This window comes from Primulina huaijiensis, chromosome 15 (assembly GCF_012295235.1).
Source record: "Primulina huaijiensis isolate GDHJ02 chromosome 15, ASM1229523v2, whole genome shotgun sequence".
Classification (NCBI taxonomy): Eukaryota; Viridiplantae; Streptophyta; class Magnoliopsida; order Lamiales; family Gesneriaceae; genus Primulina; species Primulina huaijiensis.
In genome coordinates, this window is record NC_133320.1 from 20,422,707 (window position 1) to 20,433,696 (window position 10,990).

The 10,990-nt window shown below is 34.1% G+C and overlaps 1 pseudogene; it reads right to left on the reverse strand.

The window, feature by feature from the left end:
• Positions 1-6,963: 6,963 nt before the first annotated feature.
• LOC140959610 (phenolic glucoside malonyltransferase 1-like) lies at positions 6,964-8,644 on the reverse strand (annotated as a pseudogene).
• Positions 8,645-10,990: the final 2,346 nt, after the last annotated feature.

Consider the following 10,990-nt stretch of genomic DNA (forward strand, 5'->3'; position numbering starts at 1 on the left):
TCTCAAGAATGGAAGCACTGAAAGGTGCTGAGAATTGGCTTTCAGAACTTGAGATTGCTGGGGAGACAAGGCCACTTGGGGTGTTAGGTTGGCTTGTCTCTCCCAAAACCAGGAACGGAGGCATTTGCTGCTCTCTTCCAGAATGGATTGAGGTCATTTTCGTGATTTACAAGTTTATTCAGTGCAAAGATGCACACTCGCCTGAGATTTTGCCTGCTTATATCTTATTTTAACTTGTTTATTTATGAAACGGGTTTGATTTATACTGTACTATAAAACTTCTTGTTATCGAATTTATATTTGTTAAAACACCAATGTAGATCGATATGTTCCGTAGGGGCGTGACACATAACATTTTTCAATGTTGGTCTCACATACGACAATTTGAGATTAAAGAATAAATTAAACACCGAGACTTACGTGGAAAATCCCTAAAAATTATTAGAGTAAAAACCACGGAAAGATGAAAAGAATTTCACTATAATATTTTATGGTGTTCAACCACTCACTGTGTTTCCAAAGAGATCACACACTCTCTTAATACAAAAGAACAAAACACCTCATAATAAATGCATTTTATGTACATTTCTTTGCCGACTTTTGTTGACTAGATCACTTGCCGACATTCAAGACTCGTTCAAGCTTTTGATCCTATCAAATGTTATTGATGCTTGTTTATTCTCGTGATCACATGATATTTATAATTGATTTGATGACGAAAATTTGATGTTTGTTAATGTCAATTTATTTCAAGTGTTATTTAAGAATTTTAATGATAATCTGATTTTACGAAAGTTGGGGCATATGCTGCTTATTGAATGACTAGTCACTCACGAGAACAAGAATATTTTTGGAGTTTGATAGGAAGCTTGAACGAGTCTTGAAAAATGTTACCTGTCACGCCCCATCGGAATATATCGATATCGGTCTTGTTTAACAAATATAAGTTCGATAACAATAAGTTTTGTATCACAATATAAATCAAACTCGTCTATTTCATAAATAATTCATAAATAAACTCGTCTTCACAAAGAAATTGAACAAAACATAATTGTGGAAGCGTATCAAAAAACAAAAAGTCCTAACAAAATCAAAATGTGAACAGGGTAACCGAAATATGAAATCTTCACAACCCCAGAATTGGTTCCGCTCGTCTTCCTCAATTTTCTCTTCGTTCTCGTATAGGGAGGAAGTGTTTGGAAAAATAATCAGCAAAGCCGATTAAACACAACATAATACAAGATTTATAAAATGACATATAGATTATTTTTGAAACATATCATAAATATATCATAATATTATTGCAATGAAATTTAATCTAATTTTTTACGGTTTATTGATTATTCTCTAATTGTTACCTTTATAAAGGAGTGAGTAGAGGTGAGAAAAAATACCGAAATACCGAACCGAAAAAAATACCGAAAAAATCGATATACCGAAAATTTCGGTAATACCGAAAATAATTTTTTTATTATTTTTTTAAAATTTAAGTTCGATATACCGAAAAAATGTGTGATATACCGAATTACCGGTCTCGGTATCGATATGAAAAAAATTCCATACCGATATTTACGATACGGTATACGGTACCGTAGTTCGGTACGATATACCGTACCGTAACAATTATAATATTACAGTGTAAGGGCCATATAACGATTATAATATCACGGGCCATATCATAACGTAACTTTCGGAATTTCCATTCAATTGAGATTTTGAATCATAACATTGCATAAAATCATAATTTTCATTTCAAACATATATATTCATAACGAAAGCATATTCAATCGAATCAAATCACACAAAGTCGTGTTCCCAAAAAGACAGTCAACCGCGATGATGTGTTATGGAAATGGTGAACTCTTTTTGGATTCTACAGAATGTTAAAACAATCAGAGTGACTTAAATTTGGATCTGATCAAGGCAAATTAATACAAACAGATACAATCAATTATTAATGATGAACGAAAACCCAGATGGAATTTCAACAGAAATAGAAAAACTATTACAAATTCGCAATGAAAACTAGAGAAAGGTGGGTGCTTTTTAGGGATCACGACTGAATCTTGAACAAAATTCGGATAATGAAATGATGCTGGGAGATTGGCAAAGAGGCAGCTGCAAGCAGGTGCAGGAATTTGATCATTTTAAAATTTTGTTTGGTTGCGAGAATTCTGTAATTTATCCTCGGTGATTATTTTGTGTTGTTTAGTATTTAATATAAATAAATAAGTGACCTTAATTTCATAGTTTGTTAGTATATATGTCTTTTGCATACAATTATATTAAAAAAATGAAAAATAAACAAGAAAATGATGATGAACAATATGTTCCATACAGTTGAGTTATTCACATATTTTGAATATGGGAAAATTGCATTTTTTTGTCTTGTATTATTTTTTTTTTCTATTTTCATAATCTATATTGTCAAGATTTATGACTTAATCTACTATCATTGTTTTTTTAATTATAATATATATTCCAACAAGTAACTGATGTGGCAGCGATACGATGCTAAAGTGTGCAGTATAACATCAGCACGCAACGAAAAAGATTTAAAATTATCAAAAATCGAAAAGTATAGAACTAAAAATGATATTTGACAGCACATATGACTAAAATACAAAAATAAATATCTAGAACTAAAAATGCAATTTCCCCTTCAAATATTGGTCACAAACATCTACTTAATTTTTTTAAAGTTGAAAATATTGATTAAAATAATTGAGTACCTTGAATCAACAGGGAGAACAGATTAAGAGAACTCACATGGTTGCTGCTGATATTGATCATGACCTTGGTAGGGTATGTAAAAGGGCGGATCTAGAATTTCGACTTTGTGAGAGCAGCTTATAAAATACAGAAAAAATATTAAAAGAGGAAAGACAAAAATTTTATGGATTATATTCAACTAAATTCTTGGATATATATAATTTTTTTTATGACTGGTTTTCTGGTGAGGCAGAAATAGTGGCATCTTAGAAGCCAGTGATATGTTTGCCATTAACAGTATCTGCAAGAAGCATTAAATTAGTACATAAGTGTGTGGACATTTGACTCGCTGAAAGGCGTATAACAGGAAACATAATTCTAAGTTCTGCCCTTAATCTTTTCTTGGCTTAATTTTAGAATTGTTACTTTTAAAATCATATGCAAATGCTAAACTATGGTGGGAGGAAATGAAATGGAAATACAGCAAGGGAAAATGCATTACTGACAGCACTTACTGTATAATTTTGTATCCATCTGCTAGATTTAAGGAGAGGGAGCAGAGGTGTGGAGTCAAGAATTCGGGTTAAAATAGAAACTTTTGTTATAGATTTTTCTCAAAATCATGTTTTTTACGTATACATGAACATGAAAAACAATATGCGGAAGCTTAAATCGATTGTTACCTCTAGGCATTAAAAATTTTGATTTATCTGATTTTCTTCTCGGTTGATGTCTTCTAAGCACTCCACCCTCTCAATAGATGGTGTAAAAATGTTTCTTATGAGGTGTGTGCTTAGGGACCTCAATCGTCTCTATTTATAGGCATCTCATACCATCAACAAGAAAAATCGGGAGTCTGAATGTCAAAAAAAGAATCGTGTACGCAGTTATCTATCTCTTGCATGCTTCAATAAGTTTGAATGCTCTTATTTCTAATGGCTTTCGCATATATGCATTTGTTTCACCCTCCTTTATGGCTAGAAAATTGGCTTCTTGAATATATACTTAATAACTCAGAGTTACCATCACTTCCATTCTCTATCCTTGTTACAAAACATTCTAAAAACTATTCTTCATTAATATCATCTTAGTTCTTAGTTCGGGGATTGGTTTGGAAGGAATTTTTTCAGGAGTTGCCAAGTGGATAGAAAATACATACACGAGACAACACGCGACAATATTTCACGGATGTTGAGAAATAGATGTTCGATTTCCAAAATAAAATAAGTGTACAAAAAGAACTCGACCAAAGTACATCGTCATTTGAGACGAAGATATTCAAAATATTTATTTTAATTGAACAAAATGAAAATTCCTAATTATTATCAAGCTCAAACAATATTCGAGTAAGATTATGGGATTGCATGGTCCCATGGGAAAGTTCGTTAGTGATGAGAGAGTAACCAAAATGGAATATATGATCGTTCGAAAAAATTCACAAGAGTTTCAATGAATACTATCAAGAAGTTGAAAAATATTGATGGTGAATCATCTCTATCTTCTTTCTCCACATCCTTTTATCACACATCGTCGAGGAAGGAGATGACGTGCAGGAAGTGAGCAAAACTATTAGACAATTGGAAGAAATACCTTCTGATCGAAATATACAAATATGGCGGATATTGTCAAAAGAATGCATGAAGGAGAGACACAAAGGAAAGATGCGAGGATTGTTCTAGCAAAAGAACATTATGCACATATTGTGCAAAATATGGAAAAGAAGTATGAAATGAGGATGATGGAGCATGAGATGAGGGTGAGGGAGTATGAAGGAATGGAGATGAAGTAGGAATATCGGATCATCGAGATATATGTTCACGAACCAAGGTCAAGTGACGTTCAATGTTGGTATTATATGATCTTCATAAATGATTCAAGCTGTAATTTTTTTAGTTCGTATTTAATTATATTTTAATTAATTTACTTTTTTTATTTCGTGTAAGTTTTAAAATTTAATTATGCATGTGTATTTTTAATTTGTTATAATTATGTGAAGTTTTATTATGTTTAAAAAAAATTGAATGTATTAAAAATTTAATATTTCAACATCATCTCACTTCTCTAGAAGCATGAGATTAAGTTTTCATTCTAAAATAATGAGCAAATTACCCTGTTGACATATATAAATCTTTCAATATTTTTAGTATAGTTTATTTTTCTTGATAAACCTATGATACGCTTATTTTCAAGTCTGTTTTATATTCTCGATTGGTTCTATTCAAAAGTATATACATTAGGAAGAAATACACATGCGTGATTGACGTAGTATATTGCTACAAGTAAATACGAGCTCTGATATTATCGATATGGCGTACAACATGCAGCGTGAATTAATTACTAACACACAAGTATAACATGAATAAATAGAGACAAGATTTAAATTAATGTATAAGTTTTATACTTGTACAACGCCTCATGGCAAAAAATTCACTAGAAAAATATGTAATCATTTACACAGAACAATACTAGTAAAAATAACAAAACCAAATTCTTTCAACATTCAAGGAATTAAAATGTATCAAAAACTCAAAGTAAATATTAAATGCATGAAACAAAAAATCAAATTGTTTAAAACCAAATGAAACCACTCTTCACTCAAGACTTCACGCAGTGTTTTTCTTGATTGTCATCAACACCAATCAGCAATACGATGATTATGTGAATCAATCACACAAACTCTTCAGATTAAAATCTTCAATACTGAACTTGTGCATATTCAAAAAAACTCCAACAACTACACAAAGTGATCAAGAGATCACACGAAAAACTTCAGCAGCTGCACAAAGTGATCACCTGATCACACAAAAGCTTCTCATCAAAATAGGCTCGGCTTTCGTATTTTTCTTCTATGCAAGAATTCCTCTGCCGACCTTCCCGAAGACCCTCACAAAAAGACTCACACGATAAGACTCACACCGAAATGCTCTTCCACGGATGTAAAACACTCCATATTCTGTAAGACACTCCATATTTATACCTAATGCTTGACCTAAAACCAATTCCATAAGAGAGTCCTAGAAAATATGGAAACAAGATTTTCATTTGATATAAACTCTTTTAAACAAAGATAAAATATCTTAGAGATAAAAATCATATTAAAAATAAATCTTATAATATCTAGAGATAAATCAAGTAAGATCTTATAAACTCTTTTAAATAAAGATAAAATATCTTAGAGATAAAAATCATATTAAAAATAAATATTATAATATCTAGAGATAAATCAAGTAAAATCTTACATGTATAAATAAATCAAGCAAGATTTTATAATCTAAAAAGATAAAATTTTATTATCAATTTAACAAAATAAAAAAAAAAATATTCTTGTAAATCTAGCCCAGTGTCGTGAACTACTTTTTCTGTGGGATAGTAGATATGAAATGCCTTGTTGCAAAATATAGCTTTGGCACAATTGGATGAATAATTGCGAATTCTTTAATTAATCCACTTGTTTTGACATGTGGGGCCAGAGAGTGGAAAACATTTTTTGGGATTATATTTAACAACTTTGTCATAATTGCCAAAATATCTTCAAGGTATGTCCCATTTTTTTGGCAGAGAGAGATTTATTACTATTGAATTCCCGTTATTTTTTTTAATCTCGATCAATTTTTTTTAAAAATAAAAATAAAAAAACGATGTATTTAAAAATAAAAATAAAAAAAACGATGTATTTTAAAAACATATGAGAAGGTTATTTTTCTAAAAAAAAAATTTGACCGGAGTTATTTAACCAAATTTCCCTCCAATATTTACACTGCATTATCATCTCAAACTTGAGATATAAAAAATAAGTGATTGGCAATCCAAGTGACAAATCGGTAACACGAGATTGGCTATTTGAGAAGGGAAAGCAAAAGCAACCCAAATGATAAGATGACGTTTAACAGGGGAATCAAAAGGACTGAGTGTCATTTAGATGAACATAAATTAATTCCTATGGAGCTATGTGAACATTCAGAATTAAAGTTAGACTTGAACATAGAATAAAATATAGATATAAAGATATAGATACTTGAATCTCTCAATTTTTGTCGAGACAGAAATTGTAAAAAAAACCAAAGATTGCGATTTCTCTATTTTTATCGAGACAGAACTTTGCACTTGGCTGCTGCTATAAGTATGCAAGAATCCAATTATTGTCATGCTAAGTGCATTTCGATCAGTATTTTATTTCGTATTGCTTTCAATATTTATGAAACGAACAAGAAATTCAAGAAAAGAAAGACAGTAGAGGCATACTGGATCGACTTGAAACGAGAAACAATACTTCAATTTTAGGTATCGTTTTCCAGAAGCAAACTTATGTACAACACACGAAGGGACAAAATTACGAATACAGATTTCATAGCTTCCTCAGAACGTGGAGAGATTACCGCCAACAAAGTTTTTTTGATCTTCAACAGATTTCATAGCTTCCTCAGAATTTCAGTGAAGATAGCAGCAAATGTATCCAGTTTCTTCTTGGGTCTGGACAAACCAATCTCCAATCCTCCTTCGAAGTCCCTGGATTTACACAGAGACATTGACGTATCCGAGTCGATGGACGCAGATTCGAACTTCTTGGGCCTTCCCCAACCATAATCTGAATCGTAAAGATCGAATCTTGGGGACCCTGCCACCCCGAAGAGGCGTTTTCCGATCAGTTTCCCGAATTCCACAGGCCACTCTTCCGCCCCATCAAGAATTCCCTTCTCATTGTACACAGTTTTCTGAATAGCCTTAATCACACACTCCACTGCCACCAAGAATCCATCTTTTCCTTTCAATAGCCCATGGGTCGATTCCGCCTTCACGAATGCTAAGCAGTTGCCGAAATATGTCGCGGGCAGCGGCGGATCTAGGCGGCCGCGGCAGTCGGCGGCGAATCCGAAGTACTCGGGTTCGTCGTCGGCCACCTCCTCCGTAACAGCCGCCACGTTCACCAAGCAGACCCAGACCAAAGCACAGGTCACCGTGAAAGCTGTTACGCGCATCTCTGGTCGCTTCAATAGGACGTAGTTTTTCAGATTCTGCACATCCTCCTTGGTCAGGACAAATGTGGCACGCACCTAGAAAGTCCAAGGAAGTTGAGAAAAAGTAAACTGTCGTAAAGAAAAGTAAAAATGTCCCAAAGATTGCACTTATTCAAACAAAAGATGTGTGTATATGTATNCCGAGATTTTTTCATCATATTCCAGTAAATGGAATCCAATCCCTCCGGATCTTCCACATCAGTTCTATCGTAGAACGGTAGAGATTTATCATCTATCAGCTTCGAATCGCCGCCGAATTTGTTGACCGAAGCCCAAGCTTTTATAAAACGAACAATCGAGCTGGCGTCTCCGATGGCGTGGTGATTGGAGAAACCAAGGCAGATTCCATGATCTGGGAATAGCGTGACCTGCACAGCTAAGACAGGGAAATATACAGCATCCGACGAATGAATAGCCGGCGGGATATTCGGAACACAAGCGTACAACTCGTCGGCGACTCGAGGGTGGTTCCCGGTGAGGTGATTGAAATCTTTGTTGCATTCAGCTATAGTAAGCGAGACAGAGTCTCCGATCACGAATCTTGAATAGGGTCTGCTCGAATCCAAAGGGTGGACAATATTTCCAGCAAGTGGGAGGAAATGCTTGAGCGTTTGGAGCAACGATTCCTTGAGTTTTGGGACGATGGATTCCAAGAAAAAAGACTCGGAAATGGGGAAATCGAAGAACAGGAGACGCTCAACAGGGTGGAAATAGAGCCATGGAATGTCGAAGTGGAGAAGCGGAAGTGTCAACTCAGCAACTGTATCTGGTACCGGCTCAATTTGGCAATGCTCCAGCACGTCTGCGGCCATCGGGTTTTCGTGAGTTTCAGCCATCAAACTGTTCAAATTGAAGCTACGACTCAGAAATTTCAGCTACCAAGAATAATTGCATACATATGTGTGATGTATACATGGGAATTGGGGATGTATATCCATATATATATATATATATGTTAAAAAAAAATAAAAAAAAAGGTTGGTTCTCTTGATAGGTTTAGAAGGAATAGAGCTATCAAACTTGCCCAACACTTTCGTTGTCGTGGGGACACGACAGCGTTTTGCAATTTCAATTTATTCTTTAAAATAAATTGATAATCTAGTAAATTACAGTTAAAGCATTGAATGTCATGTTCTGCTATAAAATCTTTAACACAAAAGTCTTATTTTTATATTTAAAAGGATTTCCGTTTTTTTTCCAAAAAAAATAAATAAAAAATTAGGCCCACATGTTTGATTTCGGGAGAAGTTGGTTAAAAATCTCCAATCAAAATATTTCTTTGGGTTCAATACCTACCCACAAAATTGTGGTACTATGTCATACAAAATGTGATACACTTCATGTGAAATGTGGTACACTTCATGTGGAAATGTGGTACTAAAAAAATACCCAGGGACTGAATATAAAAAAAATCGACGGTTGGAGACTGAAGGCCAATTTCCCGTTTGATTTCACTGTCAAGTTATGATTTAAGTGATTTTCATATCAAGTAGGGAAAATATATTTTAAATCAAACTATGCCAAATTTAATTAAAATTTTAAAGTGATTGATACATTGTATACACACACATCTTGATTTAATTAAAATTTCATAGGACACCATCCTTTTATCTTTGCTGTAATAATATTTGAGAAAATAATAAAACTTGATTATTCTCTCCATATATATATATTAATCAACTATGTTAGAATTCCTACAGGTTGAATGAATTGACCAGGTGAGGTAGTTGGTGCTTGTGGTTAGGTGAATGGCATATTGTTTATATAAATCGTGGAGTGCTAACTACCACCGATTGGACCAGATAACGTCGTATAATTGTATTCCTGTACTAAGTCAGCCGTCACAATATGAACATTTAACTCTGAAATACGAAGAAATTAAGCAACACGCGTGTTTAAAAACTTTCATAATAACATGACCACAACTTTTCCTATTCTATACTAGCTCAAGAGGAAAAGATTGTTTAAGTCAATATATACAACTCAGATGAATTTTATGTAACCGAGGACAATCCAATGGTGGATGCTCTATCTGACTGCTATTATTACATATCTTGAGTTTTATCATTCGGATAATCGGCCTATTTTAATTCAACTACACCTCTCCACAGCTAGGATTAGTGGTCTGACTGCAACTCATGAACGACCATTCAGATTTGAGGAGACAGGTTAAGGGTGGTTGGAAGCGGTATGAATCGTTTTTATCGATGCCTGAACGGATTGTCAGTTGTGCGTGCACACATGCTGAAAAATGGGCTGAGACAATTGTGCGTTCGATCCCTAGACAGATTCAAAGAAAAATGGCAAAATTGAATAATCTTAAGCACTTTGAGTGTTGGTCGAATGAGTACACGTACTAATATACCAGAACTGGAAATTGAATTGGAACGACTTTGTACACATGCAGAAATGTACTTGCGTCACAGATGCAAAGAAAATTGGAAGAGTATTGGGGATAGAAACTCAAAACTTTTCCCACTCTAGAGCATCAGCTAGGCGAGCATGAAACCACATTGGAGGGCTTGTCTCATCGCATGGTGATATGATGTCGGATTCTCGCGGTATGTCCGGAAATTATTGAGGATTATTTTGCTAAAATTTTAAGTCTAATAACCCTGCTTTAAGTTGTATGACACTAGTGACTGATTGCATAGAAATCGTCGTTCACCCCATAATGAACTCAATATTGGACACCTTTTTTTACTGCATCTGAGATAAAGAGAGCAACATTTGATATGTATCCCGATAAGTCACCGGGCTCGGATGGTCTTCCGACACTGTTTTATAAGAAGTTTTAGCAAATTATTGGGGAGGAAGTAATATATATGAAATGCTTAAGGTACTGAATGAGGGTGCCCCTCTAGAATATATAATGGAATCATTCGGTAATTACCCGAAAATCAAAGATCCTTTGCTGGTAAAAGGATTTCAGGCTCATCAGTCTATGCAGTGTTGGTTACAAGATAATTTCTCGGGCATTGACGAATCGACTACTACGACCTATTATGAACAGAATCATTGGTGATAATCAAAGTGTTTTTATTCCAGGTAGACTAACAACATATAAGTGTACGTCCGCCCATTGAAGGCTAGTAGAAGGAGAGTGAGTTCAAGTACCTGATTAAACCTATACAACATCAAGACAAGTGATATGTTGGCTGATGCAAAACCTGCATAAGCGGAAATTTGAGGAACTTGCCATGCCATGAGAGGATGGGCTAAAATCAGAACATTAACAATTTCTTTTTTAAAATAATTGTTTG